Source organism: Hypanus sabinus, chromosome 2, assembly GCF_030144855.1.
Source record: "Hypanus sabinus isolate sHypSab1 chromosome 2, sHypSab1.hap1, whole genome shotgun sequence".
Taxonomy (NCBI): Eukaryota; Metazoa; Chordata; class Chondrichthyes; order Myliobatiformes; family Dasyatidae; genus Hypanus; species Hypanus sabinus.
In genome coordinates this window covers 10,264,394-10,282,829 of record NC_082707.1, presented here as the reverse complement: position 1 = coordinate 10,282,829, position 18,436 = coordinate 10,264,394, and positions in this window count along the sequence as shown.

The window sequence follows — 18,436 nt, the reverse complement described above, 5'->3', positions numbered from 1 at the left end:
TGCCCCTCCACCTATCTTCAACAAAGCCATCAATTCCATCGTCCAAATCACTGACATATAATGAAAGAAGTGGGGTCCCAACATGGACCCTGCTGAACACCACTAGTCACTGACAGCGTACCAGAAACGATCCCTTTATTCCCACTCTTTGCCTCCTGCCAATAAGCCAATGCTCTATCCATGCTTATATCTTTCCGGTAATACTACAGTCTCTTAACTTGTTAAGCAGCCTCGTGTGTGGCAGCTCGTCAAAGGCCTTCTGAAAATCCAAGCATTCTATTCCATGCAATATCTCTAAATAAGATGAATGATATAAAATTTGGTACTTTTCGGCTGACCGGGATGATGATGTCTCCCTCCACTGAGCACAGCGCCTGTGAATTAAGTTCAGTTCTGGAGTGGTCGGGTTCGGTCTTCATCTGCTTTCTAACTCCAGCTCTTCTCGCTCTCTGTCTGCAGGCTTCATTCTCACCTGAGGTTAGAGGTGTCTGACCGATCCCCCTGCCCACTCCATACCGTCTGATGGTGATGCTTATCACAGTAGCACTGTCCTGTATCGTCTCGTCATTTCAACAGTTAACTTCGAAGATCAGTGGTATTGTACAGCTATAAGACAGTCAGACATGGGAGCAGAATTAGGCCATTTCACCAATTGAGCCCACTCTGCCATTGTACCATAGCTGATTTCAAACCCCTCCTCCCGATAACCTTTGACACCCTTACTAATCAAGAGCCGATCAAGCTCTTCTTTAAATATATCAAATGCCTTGGCTTCCACAGCCGTCAGTGCAATGAATTCCACAGATTCACACTCCTGGCTAAAAAAATCCCTCCTCTTTGTTCTAAATAGATGACCCTCTATTCTGAGGCTGAGCCCTCTGGTGGAGCCTTCACTGAGAGGGGACAGTGAGGTAGGCTGAGGGGCAGGCTGGTGTGACAGGACAGAGAATAGTGACCGGAGGAATTGATTCAAGTGTTGTGGTTCTGCACAAACTACCTTCGGTCAGCTGGATGTTTATTTCGCCTGCCTGGTTTTCACGCCTCTGGATACTGAGGTCAGACCAAGCGTCTGCCATACAGGGAGGATGATGAATGGCTCCCGGCTGATGTCTGATTACAGTTTTGCAGTCAGATTCCACAGGGAATCTGCACAGATCTCGGGACGATGTCCTCCCATGTAGAACAGAATTACTTGCAATCAGAGAACCTGTCAGTCAGGAGGGTGCATACCTCGGCTGTGTGAAAATCAGCTGTGCCCCACCGCCAACACTCAGAATTTGAACAAGATTAAAATGCCACAATTTGGCATCTTGAACTGACAAATTTCTTGATAGTCTGAGGGAGCAGAGACTGTGTCCTTGGCAGAGTTACTGCGCGTGCAATTCTAATGTGAGGGGATTGAATCATTGTATCAGAGTTACAGAACGGATATACTGCTGAGTTACAGCACCGTAGGAGGCCATTCAATCCATCCAGACTTTACTAGCCCAATGCAAGGACATACAGCCAGGCCCACTCTCTTGACCTTTCCTAACCTGCAAATTCTCTCTTTCCAGATACTTGCCCTGCTCCATTTTGAAGACTCTGTTGAATCTGCTTCCACTTCTCTCCAGGCTGTGTCTTCTGGACCACAACTACTTCACTAATCAGAATCAGAACCAGGTTTAATCTCACTGACCTATGTCGTGAAATTTGCTGTTCTGCGGTGACAATAGAATGCTATAGTTGGTTATGCGCCGCATCGTGTGACGTAGGCGATCATGGTCTCTCCAGGACTATGATTGTCCTTGCTAACTTTCACCACAGAATTGGTTTCCCATTGCCTTCTTCTGTACAGTGTCTTCACAGGACAGGTGACCCCAGCCATTATCAATACTCTTCAGAGATGGTCTGCCCGGTGTCGGCGGTATCAGTGCATTAGGGATGCAGAATCAGAAAGGGTACAAATACGGTATCAAAGTGTTGTATCTCAATACATGGAGTATAAGAAATAAGGTGGATGATCTTGTTGCACTATTACAGGTTGTCAGGTATGATGTTGTGGCCATCACTGAATAATGGCTGAAGGATTGGAATTGGAAGCTGAATGTCCAAGGTCACACTTTGTATCGGAGGGATAGGAAGGTTGGCAGAGGGGGTGGTGTGGCTCTGCTGGCAAAGAATGGCATCAAATCAGTATAAAGATTGACATACGATCAGAAGATGTTGAATCCTTGGGGATTGAGTTAAACTGCAAGGGTAAAAGGACTCTGATAGCGGTTATACACAGGTCTCCCCAACAGTAGATGGGATGCGAACCACAGATTATAATGGGAAATACGACAGTAATGGAAGATTTCAACATGCAGGTCAGTTGGGGAAAATCAGGTTGGAAATGAAATTGAGTTTGTTGAAAGCCTACAGTATGGCTTCTTTAGAGTAGTTTGTCGTTGAGCCTCCTAGGGGATCAGCTATACTGGATTGGGTGTTACGTAATGAACCAGAGCTGATTAGGGAGATAAGGTTCACAATTTGATTGAGTTCTAATTGAAATTTGATAGGGAGAAAGTACAGTCTGACGTAGCAGTATTTCAGTGGAGTAAAGGAAATTGCAGTGGCATGAGAGAGGAGTTGGCCGAAGTAAATCGAAAGGAGATGCTGGCAGGGATGACAGCAGAGCAGCAATGCCGTGAGTTTCAGGGCAAAATGAGGAAGGTGCAGGACAGATGTATTCCAAAGCAAAAAATAGAAGAAAGGTAGAAGATTGAGAAGCTTTTAAAAACCTACAGAGAGCAACTAAAAGAATCATTAGGAGGGAAAAGATGAAATATGAAAGCAAGCTAGGAAACAATATCAAAGTAGATAGTAACAGTTTTTTCAAGTATGTAAAAAATAAGAGAGATGAGAGTGTATATAGGAATGCTAGAAAGTGAGGCTGCAAAAAAAATAACGGGGCCAAGGAAATAGCAGATGAACTAAATGAGTATTTTGCAATCAGTCTTCACTGTGGAAGTCACCAGCAGTGTGCCAGATGTTGAAGGGTGTCAGAGAAGAGAAGTGAGTGCGGTTACTATTACAAGAGAGAAGGTGCTCAAAAAGCTGAAAGACCTAAAGGTACATAAGTCACCCAGACCAGATGAACTGCACCCAAGGGTTCTGAAAGAAGTGGCATTAGTAATGATCTTTCAGAAATCATTGGACTCTGGCATGGTTCCAAAGAACTGGAAAATTGCACATGTCACTCCACTCTTTAAGAAAGGAAGAAGGCAGCAGAAAGGAAATTATAGACCAGTTAGCCTGACCTCAGTGGTTGGGAAGATCTTGAAGTCAACTGTTAAGGATGAGGTTATGGAGTACTTAATGACACAGGACAAGGTAAGGCAAAGTCCGCATGGTTTCCTTAATGGAAAATCTTGCCTGATGAACCCGTTGGAATTCTTTGAGGAGATTACAAATAAGATAGATAAGGGGGATGTAGTAGATGTTGTATATTTGGACTTTCAGAAGTCCTTTGACTAGGTGCCATATATGATGCTGCTTACTAAGTTAAGAACCCATAGTATTACAGGAAAGTTACAAACAAGGCTGGGTCATTAGCTGATTGGTAGGAGGCAGGGAGCTGGAATAAAAGGATCTTTGTCTGGTTGACTGCCAGTGACTAGTGGTGTTCCACAGGGGTCGGTGTTGGGACCACTTGTTTTTATGCTGTATATCAATGATTTAGATGATGAAATAGATAGTTTTGTTGTCAAGTTTGCAGATGATACAAAGATTGGTGGAGAGGCAGGTAGTGTTGAGGAAACTGGTAGGCTGCAGAAGGACTTATACAGATTAGGAGAATAAGCAAGAAAGTGGCAAATGAAATACAATGTTGGAAAATGCATGGTCATGTACTTTGGTAGTAGAAATAACTGTGCAGACTATTTTCTAAATAGGGAGAAAATCCAAAAATCTGACATGCAAAGGGACTTGGGAGTCCTTGTGCAGAACACCCTGAAGGTTAACTTGCAGGTTGAATTGGTGGTGAGGAAGGCAAATGCAATGTTAGCATTCATTTTAAAATGGCTTAAATACAAGAACAGGGATATGATGCTGAGGCTTTATAAGCCACTGGTGAGGTCCCACCTTGAGAAATGGGAACGGTGTTGGGCTGTTCATCTAAGAAAAGTTGTGCGGGCATTGGAGAGGGTTCAGAGGAGGTTCACAAGGATGATTCCAGGAATGAAAGGATTATCACACGAGGAACATTTGATGACTCTGTGTCTGTACTTGCTGGAATTTAGAAGGGGGGGGGGCAATCTCATTGAAACCTTTCGAATGTTGAAAGGCCTAAACAGAGTAGATGTGGAAAGGATATTTCCCATGGTGGGGGAGTCTAGGACAAGAGGGCACAGACTCAGGATAGAGGGGCGTCCATTTAAGACAGAGATGGGGAGAAATTTCTTTAGCCAGAGGATGATAATTTGTGGAATTTATTACTACAGGCAGCTGTGGAGGCCAGGTTGTTGGGTACATTTAAGGCAGAGCTTGGTAGGTTCCTGGTTGGTCATGGTATCACAGGTTACTGGGAGGCCAGGGAATAGACTGAGGAGGGGAGAAAAGGATCAGCCATGGTGGAGCAGACTTATGGGCCAAATTCTGCTCCTACGTTTTATGTCTTATGGATATGGAGAGAATGTTTTCATCTGGAGGAGCTTCCAGGATCTGGGGACACAACTTCAGAATAAGGGAAAGACCCTTTCAAATTAAGATGAGGTATTTCTTCAGCCAGAGGATTGTGAATCTGTAGAAAACATTGCCACAGACGGCTGTGGAGGCCAAGTTATTTACAATATTTAAAGAGAGGATTGATAGGTTCTTGATTAGCCAGGGTGCCAAAGGTTTTGAGGAGGAGACTTCAGTTTTAAGAGGATAATAAAACAATCATAATGAAATGGCAGAGCAAACTCGAAGGGCTGAATGGCCCAATTCTGCTCCTATGTCTTATGGTCATACGGTCCGAACTAGAAAGGTCAGTGAAATTAACTGTCCGAGTGAACAAACTTTTAAGATAATGTGATGTTTTTGTCTTAATAGCTCTTTGATGTTATTGCAATGTTATATTGGTATTGGTTTACTATTGTCACCTTTACCGAGGTGCTGTGGAAAGCTTGTCCTGTCATACAGAACAAGTCATTACTCAGTGCGTTGAAGCAGAACAAGGTAACAATGCAGAATAAAGTGTAGCAGCGACAGAGAAAATGCAGTGCAGCTAAATGATAAATTGCAAGATCATAACGAGGTAGATTGTGAGGTCAGAAGTCCATCTTATTGTACAAGAGGTCCGTTCAAGAGTTTGATAACAGTGGACAGAAGCTGTCCGTGAGCCTGGTGGTATGTGCTTTCACGCTTTTGTATCTTCTGCCCATTGGAGAGGGGAGAAGAGAGAATGCCCGGGGTGAGTGGGATTGTTGACTATGCTGACTGCTTTACTGAGGCAGCAAGGAGTGTGGACCGAGTACATGGAGGCAAGGGGAGGCTGGTTTCCATGATGGCTGAGTTGCATCAGATAGTTTCTTGCACTCAAGGCAAGAACAGTAGCCACACCGAGCCGTTGTGCAGCAAGATAGGATGCTCTCTATGGTGCATTGATAAATGTTGGCAAGCATCAAAGGGGATGTGACAAATTTCTTTAGCCTCGTGAGGAATTAGAGGCATTGGTGAGTGTTCTCTGACATGACATCAACTCAGTTCAACAAGGACTGTCTATGAGTTTTGTTGCTGTGTGAGGGATCAAAACATGCTTTGAAATGAGGAGGAGGTTGGAGCACTCAGTGGAAACAGACATGTTTACAGCGAAACCACAGAAAGTTCCCACAGAACTGGGAGACTGGAGACTGGGATTGAACCAGTTCTATGGAGCTAAGAGATAGACTCAGTGGCCACTTTATTAGGTACACTTGTACATCAACTTGTTAATGCAAATGTCTAATCAGCCAATCATGTGGTTGCAACTCAATGCATAAAAGCATGCGGACATGGTCAAGAGGTTCTGTTGTTTTATGGCCTTATGGTCTTATTATACTTGTTGTTCAAACCAAATGTCAGAATGGGGAAGAAATGTGACCAAAGTGACTTTGACCATACAATGATTGTTGGTGCCAGACGGGGTGGTTTGAGTATCTCAGAAACTGTTGATCTCCTGGGACTTGCACACAAAACAATTTCTAGAGTTTACAGAGAATGGTGCAAAATACTAAGAACATCCAGTGAGTGGGTGAAAATGCCTTGCTAATGAGAGACACCAGACAGTTTCAAACTGAGAGGAGGGTGACAGTAACTCAAATAAATATGCATTACAAGAGTGGAATGCAGTAGAACGCACAACCCATCAAACCTCTACAGCAGCAGAGACCACGAACATTACTGCAGTGGCTACTTTATTAGGTACAGGAGGCAGCTACTAAAGTGGCCAGTGAGTACAGGTCATTTGCCTTTTTGAGGAGAAGTGAAGTTCAGAATAGAGTCAGTTCTGAAAGACAGCACATCAAAGGATGTAATGCTGAGGCCTTATAAGACATTAGTCAGACTGCACTGGGAGCAGTTTTAGGGCTCTTATCTAAGAAAGGCTTGAGAGAGACCACAGGAGGTTCACAAAAATTAACTTGGGAATGAAACATCTGATGGCTCTGGGCCTTCATCCGCTGGAGTTGAGAGGAACGAGAGCGGATCTCATCGAAACCTATCAATTATTGAAAGGCCTGCACAGTGGATGCGAATAGTGTGTTTTCTATAGTGGGGGAGTCTAGGACCGGAGGACGCAGCCTCAGAATGGGGGGACATCGATTTAGAACAGAGATAAGGAGGAGTTTCTTTAGCCAGAGGGTGATGAATCTGTGAAATTCATTGCCACAGACAACTATGAAAGCTGTCATTGGGTATATTAAATGCATAGTTTAATAGGTTGTTGATTAGACCATAATACTATAAGACATAGGAGCACAATAGGTCATTTAGCCCATTGAGTCCACTCTGCCTGAGTTATCATCACTCTCAACCCCATTATCCCACCTTCTTCCTGTAACCTTCGATACTCTGAATAATCAAGAACGCATCAGCCTCTACTTTAAGTATACCCAATGACTTGGCCTCCACAGCCATCTATGGCAACAAATCCCACAGATTCGCCACTACTGGCTAAAGAAATTCTTCTTCATCTCTGTTCTAAATGGATATCCTTCTACTCTGAGGCACTGCCATCTTGTCCTAAGCTTCCTCACTATCAGAAAATCCTCCCTAAGTCCACTCTGTCTAGACCTGTTTGTCAGAATGTCAGAAGTGACAAGGGCAGGAGAATTGAGTTAATAACTTAGCCATGGTTGAATGGTGGGACAGACGATGGGTTGAATGGCCTAATTCTGCTCCTATGTCTTATGTTATTATGATCTCATGGTTTGCTTTTCGAGGAAACAAAGTTGAAAGTGAACTTTTCTGCACAATAAAATTCTGTGAAGTTCTGAAAGACTCAAAAGGAATGGAAATAGTTGCTCGGGAAAACCAAGGGCACATTGGTTAATCTCAGCCTGAAGATGAATGTTGATGTGTCTGGATTACATGTACCTACTTAATCACTTGCATTTCCCTGCACTGGATCAGGGCGGCTGATCACCTCTCCACTGACCCTTCCCATGAAGGTGGTGTCTGTACGTGTACACACACAAACGCACGCACAAACACACACACACACACACACACACACACACACACACACACACACACACACACACACACACACACAAACACACACACACACACACACACACTCACACACACACACAAACACACACACACACACACACACACACACACACACATACACACACACACACACACAAACGCACGCACAAACACAAACGACGCACAAACACACACACACACACACACACACACACACACACACACACACACACACACACACACACACACACACACACACACACACACACACACACACACCACCCCACCTTAAGCTTGCTTCCCATCTCAAACCTCTTTCTCCGGCACACAGAATTAAAGTCAAAGTCAGCACCACAGTGCAACACACAAACTAAAAATCACAGTAAGAAATATTTATATTTATACAAACAATATATGTTAAATTAAGTAAGTAGTGCAAAAAGAGAGGAAAAATAGTGAAGTTGTGTTCGTGGGTTCATTGTCCATTCAGAAATCTGATGGCGGAGAGGAAGAAGCTGTTCCTGAAACATTGAGTGTGTGTCTTCGGGATCCTGTACCTCCTCCTAAATAGTAGGAATGAGGAGAGGACATATCCTGGGATGGGTGGCAGGGGTTCCTTAACGATGGGTGCAGCCTTTTTGGGACATGGCCCTTTTGAAGATGTCCTGGATGCTGGGGGGCCTAGTGTCTCTGATGGAGCTCTCTCCGATCCTTTGCAGTGGCCCCTCCATATCAGATAGTGATACAACCAGTCTACGGTACATCTGTAAACATTTGTGTGTGTCTTTGGTGACTTATCAAGCCTCCTGATGAAATATACTGCAGCTGCTGTTGTATCTTCTTTATAATTGCATCAATACGTTAGGCCCAGAATAGATCTTCAGAGATGTTGACGCTCAGGAACTTGAAACTGCTCACCCTTTCCACTCGATCCCTCGATGAGGACTGGTGTGTGTTCTCTCGACTTTCCCTTCCTAAAGTCCACAATCAATTCCTTGGTTGTACCGACATTGTTGCTGTGACACCACTCAACCTCTGATTCACCTCACTCCTGCACACCTTCTTGTCTCTATCCGAAGTTCTGCCTACAATGGTTGTGTCATTGGCAAATTTGTAGATGGCATTTGAGCTGTGTCTAGTCACACAGGAGTGGATATTTATTTCTGATCTGCATAGATTGTGGTCTACCACGTGTATACGCATGACTACATGTGAACAGCTGCAATTAAAGCTTACTTTGACAAGCATTACAAATATATATAACGTATGGTTATTTGAGTTACTGTCACCTTCCTGTCAGCTTGAACCAGTCTGACCATTCTCCTCTGACCTCTCTCATGAAAAAGGCATTCTCACCCGCGGAACTGCCGCTCACTGGGTGCTTTCATTTCTTTTCGCACCATTCTCTGTAATAAAGCGACCCCTAAGTGTGGCATCATATCAGCAACAGTCACAAGTTATTCTGAATCATACACAGTTTTAACAAGTGTGACAGTGGAAAAGTGTGTACGGAACCAGAGGAGATAGTGGATGTTTGCTTCAGTATTCACTATGGAAAAGGATCTTGGCGATTGTAGTGATGATTTGCACTGGATTGAAAAGCTTGAGGATATAGATATTAAGGAAGAGGATGTGCTGGAGCTTTTGGAAAGCATCAAGTCGGGTAAGTCACTGGGACCGGACAGGATGTACCCTGGGCTACTGTGGGAGGCGAGGGAGGAGATTGCTGAGCCTCTGGTAATGATCTTTGCATCATCAATGAGGATTGGAGGGTTGCGGATGTTGTTCACTTATTCAAAAAAGGGAGTAGAGATAGCCCAGGAAATTATAGATGAGTGAGTCTTACTTCAGTGGTTGGTAAGTTGATGAAGAAGATCCTGAGAGGCAGGATTTATGAACATTTGGAGAGGTATAATATGATTAGGAGTAGTCAGCGTGGCTTTGTCAAGGACAGTACGTGCCTTATGAGCCTGATTGAATTTTTTGAGGATGTAACTAAACATGTTGAGGACGATAGAGAAGTAGATGTAGTGTATATGGATTTCAGCAAGGCATTTGATAAGGTACCCCATGCAAGGCTTATTGAGAAAGTAAGGAGGCACGCAATCCAAGAGGACATTGCTTTGTGGATCCAGAACTGGCTTGCCCACAGAAGGCAAATAGTGGTTGTAGATGGGTCAAATTCTGCAAGGAGGTTGGTGACCAGTGGCGTGCCTCAGGGATCTGTTCTGGGACCCCTTCTCTTCATGATTTTTTATAAAAGACCTGAATGAGGAAGTGGATGGATGGGTTAGTAAGTTTGCTGATGACACAGAGATTGGAGGTTTTGTAGATCGTGTGGAGGACTGTCAGAGGTTACAGCAGAACATTGATAGGATGCAAAACTGGGCTGAGAAGTGGCAGATGGAGTTCAACACAGATAAGTGTGAATGTTTCATTGTGGTAGGTCAAATATGATGGAAGAATATACCATTAATTGTAAGACTCTTGGCAGTATGGAGGATCAGAGAGATCTTGGAATCCAAGTCCATAGGACACTCAAAGCTGCTGTGTAGGTTGACTCTGTAGTTAAGAAGGCATAAAGTGCTTTGGCCTTCATCAATCATGGGATTCAGTTTAAGAGCTGAGAGGTAATGTTGCAGCTATATAGGACCCTGGTCAGACCCCACTTGGAGTACTGTGCTCAGTTCTGGTTGCCTCACTACAGGAAGGATGTGGAAACCATAGAAAGGGTGCAGAGGAGATTTACAAGGATGTTGCCTGGATTGGGGAGTATGCTTTATGAGAATAGGTTGAGTGAACTCAACCTTTTCTCCTTGGAGCGACAGAGGATGAGAGGTGACCTGATAGAGGTGTATAAGATGATGAGAGGCATTGATCATGTGGATAGTCAGAGAATTTCTCCCAGGGCTGAAATGACTAACGTGAGAGGGCACAGTTTTAAGGTGCTTGGAAGTAGGTACAGAGGAGATGTCAGGGGTAAGTTTTTTTTTATAAACACAGAGAGCGATGAGTGTATGGAATGGGCTGTCGGCAACAGTGGTAGAGGCGGATACGATAATGTCTTTTAAGAGACTCCTGGATAGGTACGAGGAGCTTCGAAACAAAGAGGGCTAAGGGTAAGTCTAGGTAATTTCTAAGGTAAGGATGTGTTCAGCACAGCTTTGTGGGCCAAAGGGTCTGTATTATGCTGTAGGTTCTCTATAAAAAGACACAATTATGACAAAAACACAAAGTCCATTTTAGTAGAAAGTGATCAAAGTGTTCATAGTTTTGCTAAACTCTAATGATTAGGGTTATGCCAGTTAGTTCAGGAACTGAATGTTTGAGGGGAATGATATTCAAGATTGAAAATTGAAGACTCAGTTTTATTGAGCACATAGAAACACAGTGAAATGTGCTGTTTGCATTAACAACTGCACACACAGGGAGACAGCCCACGAGGGTCACCATAAGATCAGGGTTTCAGGGCCAGAGGTGAGGACTATCTGTTCAGGAGCTTTAATCATCTCTACACTGAGCTGTGGCCTGCAACAAACAGATTTCTGAATCGGCTGCTGTAATGCCTGGCTGTGGACTCACTTTCGCAAACTTTGGTTCCGAATGCTATTTGCTTGCTTTTATTCTGGCATAATTCTGTTAATTTTCCTCTCTGCCCATTGGGTGCTTGACAGTTTTTTGTTTTGATGGGTTCTGTTGGATTTCTTTATTTTGCAGCTGCCTGTGGGGAGATGAGTCAATTATACACACTTTGATAATAAATATACTTTGAACTTTGGAGCCAACTTAGCATGCCATCAATGCTTGGCACAACAAGCAACTAAACAACAGCAGGAAAACAAGTCCCTTTCCTCTTTCCCAGCTTCTCACTCACACAGATACACTGTCTACCAACCCCAGGACAGGCAACTTCAACCTCCAGTGGACTTGGACTTGCAGACAATGGGCCTTCTACCTCCACAGTGGACTAGCAGAGAGTTCTGGTAATCAGGCCTCAACTTTCTGATGTCAAACTCCTTATTCTCGACTCATCCAATAGGAGCCACCTGTCCCTCATTTCCAACTCATCACCTTCACTCATCCTGTCAGGGAATGTAGAGGAGGTATGACTCAAAAACAGAGCAGCAAGAAAACAAGAGAGACTAGATAGTAAACAGTGCAGACAACTGGTGCTGAGGAGCTGCTGGCTGGCCCAATGGGTGAACAAGGACTGGGGATGAGAGCTCGGTTTAAATAGGCTGCACATCATAAGTTGGAAACGAGTATCTGGTGACTCTTGTGAGTTGGGTGGAGACTGGGAGGAGCCTGCACGTGCAGGCCCGACGCTGGACTTCTGATGGACCTTTTGGCTTTGACTTTTGGTACCTAAGATGTTCCTGAACTTGGTGGTAATGGACTGCAGCCTTCTGCGCCTCCTGCCCGATCATAGCTGCAAACATGAAGCAACCAGTCAGAATTCATTCAACAGTACACCCTGTAGAAGAGCTGTAGATGTTTCCTCTGGTGCCCTGGCCTGTGTAAACAGCCAAATAACACATGTAAGGTAGTTACTCTAGTCTACTCGTGCCACTTCTATCTCTACAGTAGAAGCATGCCTACACGAGAGGGGGTTCAGAGGAGGTTCATGAGAATGATTCAGAAATGAAAGGGTTAATGAATGAGAAAAGTTCGATGGCTCTAGGCCTGTACTCACTTGAGTTTTGAAGCATGACGGGGATCTCATTGAACCTATCAAATATTGAAAGGCCTAGATACAGTGGATGTGGAGAAGATGTTTCCTATACTGGGGAAGTCTAGGGACCAGAGAACACATCTTCAAAACAATAAGACATCTCTTCAGAACAGAGAAGAGGATTTTTTTTTTAGCCAGAGAGTGGTGAATCTGTGGAACTCATTGCCATAGACAGCTGAAGAGGCCAAGAGATTGGGTGTATTTAAAGCAGAGGTCAATAGGTTCTTGATTAGTCAGGGAGAAGGCAGGAGAATGGGATTGAGAGGGATAATATATCAGCCATGATGGAATAGAGGTGCAGGCTCAATGGGCTGAATGGTCTAATCCTATTCCTATTGTCTTTCGGTCTTGTGCAGCAATAGTGAACCAATTTACCAATTTCACAATGGGCAACAGCTGATACACATCACTGAGAAATGACATCATTTAGTCTCCAGTGTTGAAGTCAGTTGCTATTTGTAAGACTAGGAAGACATTTGCCCTTGGGGCTGGGAGATCGGAAGTTGGGGAGCAGCTCTGTGGGTGGCCCAGTTCCTTGCCGATTTTGCTGACTGAAGCACTGAGACAGCAGGAGGTGTGTCTGCTGTCAGAGGAAAGCTCCTGTACCAGCAGTCCCTCTCTCTCTTGATGGAGAGTGAGAGCCTTTCTGTCCTCAAACCAGGGTGGTGGAGAAGTGGAAGAAAGGAAACTATAGACCAGTTAGTCTGACCTTGGTGGTTGGGAAGATGTAGGGAGTCAATTATCAAGGATGAGGTCTCAGGATACTTGGGGGCACAGGATAAAATAGACCACAATCAGCATGGTTTCCTTGCCTGACAAATCTGTTGGAATTCTTGAAGGAATAATAAGCAGGATAGACAAAAGAAAATCATTTGATGTTGTACTTGGATTTTCAGAAGGCCTTTGACAAGCTGCCACTCATGAGGCTGTTTAACGAGCTATGAACCCATGGTATTACAGGGAAGATTCTAGCAAAGATAAAACAGTGGCTGATTGCAAAGAGTGGAAATAATTGGAGCCTCTTTTGGTTGGCTGCCAGTGACTAGTGGTGTTCCACAGGGGTCTGTGTTGGGACTGATCCCTTTTATTTTTTGGATGATGGAATTAATGGCTTTGTTGCAAAGTTTGCAGATGATATGAAGGTATGTAGAGGAGCAGGTAGCTTTGAGAAAGTATAGAGGCTAAGAAGGACTTAGGCAGATTAGGAGAATGGGCAAAGAAATGGGAGATGGAATAAAGTGTCAGGAAGAGTATGGCCATGCACTTTGGTAGAAGAAGTGAAAAGATTGGCTATTTCTTAAATGGCCAGAAAATACAAAAAACTTAAATGCAAAGGGACATGGGAATCCTTGTGCAGAATTCCCTGAAGGTTAACTAGCAGGTAGAGTCAGTGGTGAGGAAGACAAATACAACATTAGCATTTATTTCAAGAGGTCTAGAATATAAAAGCAAGGATGTAATGTTGAGACTTTATAAAGCACTGGTGAGGTCTCACTTGGAGTATTGTGAGCAGCTTGGGCCCCTAATCTTTGAAAGGATGTGGTGAAACTGGAGAGGGTTCAAAGGATATTCACAAAAATGACTCCAGCATTGAACAGCTTGTCAGATGAAGAGCGTCTGATGGCTCTGGGCCTGTATTCACTGGAATTCAGAAGAATGAGGGGTGATCTCATTGAAACCTATCAAATGGTGAAAGGCTTTGATAAAGTGGATGTGGAGGGGATGTTTCCTATGGGGGGAGAGCCTAAGACCACAGGACACAGCCTCAGAATTGAGGGGTGAATTTAGAACAGAGATGAGGAGGAATTTCTTTAGCCAGAGAGTGGTGAATCTGTAGAATCCTTTGCCACAGGGAGTTGTGAAAGCCAAGTCTTTAAGTATATTTAAGGCAGAGGATGATAGATTCTCGTTTGATCAGAGCATGAAGAGATGAGGGGAGAGGCAGGAGGTTGGGGCTGAGAGGAAAATTGGATCAGTCATGATGAAACGGCGGAGCATATTCGATGGGCCAAATGGCATAATTCTGCTCCTATATCTCATGGTCTTATGGCCTCATAAGACACAGAGCAGACTTAGGCCATTTGGTCCATGGAATCTGCTCCACATTCCATCATGCCTGATTTATTATCCTTCTTAAATAAAGCGGTGGTTGTTTCTGCTTGTGAGTGAAGTGGATTGTGATAACGAATGGTGTGACAGGACCCTGCTAAGGTTAAAATCTTAAAATTAGCTTTATTTATCACGTGCTCCAAAACGTACAGTGAAATAAGTCATAAACAACCAATGCAGTCTGAGGGTGTGTGGGAGGCTGCCCGCAAGCGTTGCCAAGTTTCTGGTGCCAACATTGCATCCCCAAATCTTACTATTCTAAAACACATAGGAGCAAATTAGGCCATTCAGCCCATCAAGTCTGCTCCACCATTCCAAGATGGCTGATATATTGTCCCTCCAAAAGACAATATGACATTGGAGCAGCCCTAGACTGTAGAACGTGTGAGGAAACCGGAGCACCCAGGAAAAAAAACTCACATAGTCACGATGAAAATGGGCTGTAGCAGGAATTGGACCTGAGTAGATGGCACTATAATATTGTTATGTTAATCACTACACTACCATACAACACAACTGTGGAGATGTAGCAGTGTGAGGGAGGAGAACCCTCGTCAAAGAAGGAGGAAATTTTTTTCCAAACTAGACATACCTCAAAGAGGCTTTGCAAGGGACAGAGGAGACTGAAGGTGCTGGAACCCAGAGCTTGGCATGACAACTGCTCCTCCCAAGAGAACTAGTGATTGCAGAGAGTTGTGGACGCAGCTCAGTCCATCCTCCCCTCTCTCTGGACTCCATCCATGTAGCAGTGAGGGATGAACTCAGAGAGCACAGACCATCTTTTGTGTTGCTTTGGACTCCAGCATCTGCAATCTCTCCTGTCTCCAACCGGTAAAGCAGGTCTGGTGTTCTATGGTAACACACGCAAAATGCTGGAGGAGCTCAGCGGGTCAGGCACCATCTATGGAAGTGGATCTACAGTCGATATTTTGGTCTAAGACCCTTCTTCAGGACTGAGAAGGGAGGGAGAAGATGCCAGAATAAAAAGGTGGGGGGAGGAAAAGGGGGGTAGCTAGAAGGTGATAGGTGAAGTTAGGTAAGTGGGAAAGATAAAGGGCTGGAGAAGAAGGAATCCGATAGGAGAGAATTGTGGACCATAGGAGAAAGGGAAGGAGGAGGGGACCAGGGGGGAAGTGATAGGCAGATGAGAAGAGGTTAGGCCAGATTAGGGAATACAAGAAGAGGGGCGAGGGAGGGAAAGATCTTTTTTAACGGAAGGAGAAATCGATATTCATACCATCAGGTTGGAGGCTACCCAGACTGAATATAAAGTGTTCCTTTTGCACCCTGAGGGTGGCCTCATTTTGGCACGAGTAGAGGCTATGGACTGACATGTCGGAACAGGAACGGAAATTTGAATTAAAATGATTGGCCACTGGGAAGGTCTTCTTTTGGCAGATGAAACAGAAATGCTCAAAAACAATTGGTGTTTCAAGTTCAAGCTCAAGTTCAGCTCATTGTCACTCAATCATACACATGTATACAGCTTAACAAAACAATGTCCCTCAGGGACAAGGTGCAAATCACAGTCACACACAGCACGTCTTCAACCATACTCATACATAAGGCTAAACAAAACATCGTTCCTCAGGGACAAGGAGCAAACCACAGCACATATAGTATATCACATTCAGCACATAACATAATACTAGCAGATTATAATAAGCATCCTGTAATTGTACAGGTTGAAATAAAGTGCATATACAACATAAACAGTGGGTATAATGCTACTGACACTGTCATAAATGATGTGTACTGGGTGGCAACAGGTTGCTCAGAGGTCTCAGAGCCTGGGGGAAGAAGCTGCCACCCAGACTAACTTTGTTCTCATCCTGCGGTACCTTCTGCCTGACGGAAGTAGGTCACGGAGATTGTGGGATGGACGAGAGGGCTTCTTGACAAAGTTTAGGTCACTGCGACCACAGCTCCTCTGGTATACTATGTCCTGATGGGGTGGGTGGAGAGGTCCCGATGATTCTCTCAGCGGTCTTCACGGTCTGTTGCTGGGTCTTGCAGACAATGAGGCCTGCGCTGGTCAGGTTCAACCACGAATGTTGCGTCCAAGCTGTCTACGAGATTCGCAAGCTAGTGCCAAGCCTGGACAGTACGATACGGAGAGCAAGCTGTTGCCCGTGCAGCTGGTGAATCCAAAGGAACGGTGGAGAATGATATAGCACCACACCAGAATTATCAATCGGTTTTGAACAACATAGGACTGCTTGAGGAACTCCAGCTCTGGATTTTTCCTCAGGGATTATTCCCAAAGCATTTCTCATGAGTGGGTATATCCACTAGGCAATGGGGGTTTGAGATCAGAGTTTTCTCCTAAATGAGCTGCCAACCACGTCTGACAATCCCCATCTTGCAGACAGATGCCTTGCCATTCACAGAACCTAGGCCACTGCACTTCCCTCTGCAACTGGATGCTTGACTTCCTAACGGGAAGACAACAATCAGTGTGGGTTGGAAGTAACACCTCCACCTTGCTGACAATTAACACTGGTGCTTAGCCCACTGCTATATTCTCTTTACACCCATGGCTGTGTGGCTAGGCAGAGCTCAAACAGCATCTATAAATCTGCTGATGAGACAACTATTGCTGGCAGAATTCCAGATGTCAACAAAAGGGTGTACAGGAGCAAGATATACCAGTCAGTTGAGTGGTGTCACAGCAACAACCTGGCACTCAATGTCAGCAAGACCAGAGAGCTGATTGTGGAATGCAGGAAGGGGAAGACAGGGGAACACGTAGAGGGATCAGAAGTTAGCAATTTCACCTGGGTGTCAATATCTCTGAGGGTTTAACCTGGACGCAACATATCGATGCAGCTATAAAGAAGGCTACATAAAGACAGTGGCTATATTTCATTGGGAGCTTGAGAAGATTTGGTTTGTCAAAATAAACACTTGAAAACTTCCACAAATGTACTGTGGAGAACATTCTGACCGGCTGCATCACCGTCTGTTTTCGGGGTGGGCTTCAGCACAGGATTAAAATAAGTTGCAGAAACTCGTAAATTTTGTCAGCTCCGTCATGGGCACTAGTCTCCATTGTATCTAAGACATCTTCAAGGAGCAGTACCTTAGGAAGGTGACTTCCATCAGTAAGGATCCCCACCACCCAGAACCCGCCCCCTTCACACTGTTACCATCAGGGAGGAGGTACAGAAGCCTGAAGGCACACACTCAGTGATTCAAAAACATATATACTTCATGTAACTCAGTTTTTTCTGTATATTTGTCTATCGTGTATTTCATTATACTGCTGCCATTAAGTTAACAAATTTTACAACATATGTCGGTGATATTAATTCCAATTCTGATTCTGGATCCCCACACCAGACGGTGATAGAGCTGGTCAATGGTGCTCCAGTAGAATGTGGATAAATGGAGGTGGGGAGCCTCACTTGCCTCAATATCCTCAGGAAGTTCATCATGCTGCCTGTCCAGCTGATTTCCTGCAGTATTTTGTGCGTTCAGTTTCTTCTTAAGCCTATCACCCCCCCCCCCCCCCCCCCGGGACAGCAGCTGGCCAGAGTCCTCTGTCTGGGCCAGTCTTCCAAATTGTCCCCAGGCCCAGCCTGTTTCTGAAGATCATTCCTCTCCCAGGGACGAGGTCTGCGGAGCTTTTGTTGGTGTTTCGGTAGCCTTGGGTTTTTACTGGATGGGGTTACTAGGTCCTGCCCATCCCTACTCCTTTCACAGCCGGGCTCGGGACTGTCTGTGGCAGAGTTCACTTGTGTGTTGCTCTGCATTTCCAGCCTCCGCAGAAACCCTTGTGTCTCTGATGTTCTTCTATCATTTGAAATACGGCTTTAATTTCAGTCACTTTCAAGTGCACTCAGCAAAACCTGGCAGGAGTTCCTGTGCCTCTGGCTTCAACATAATATAAATTATTGA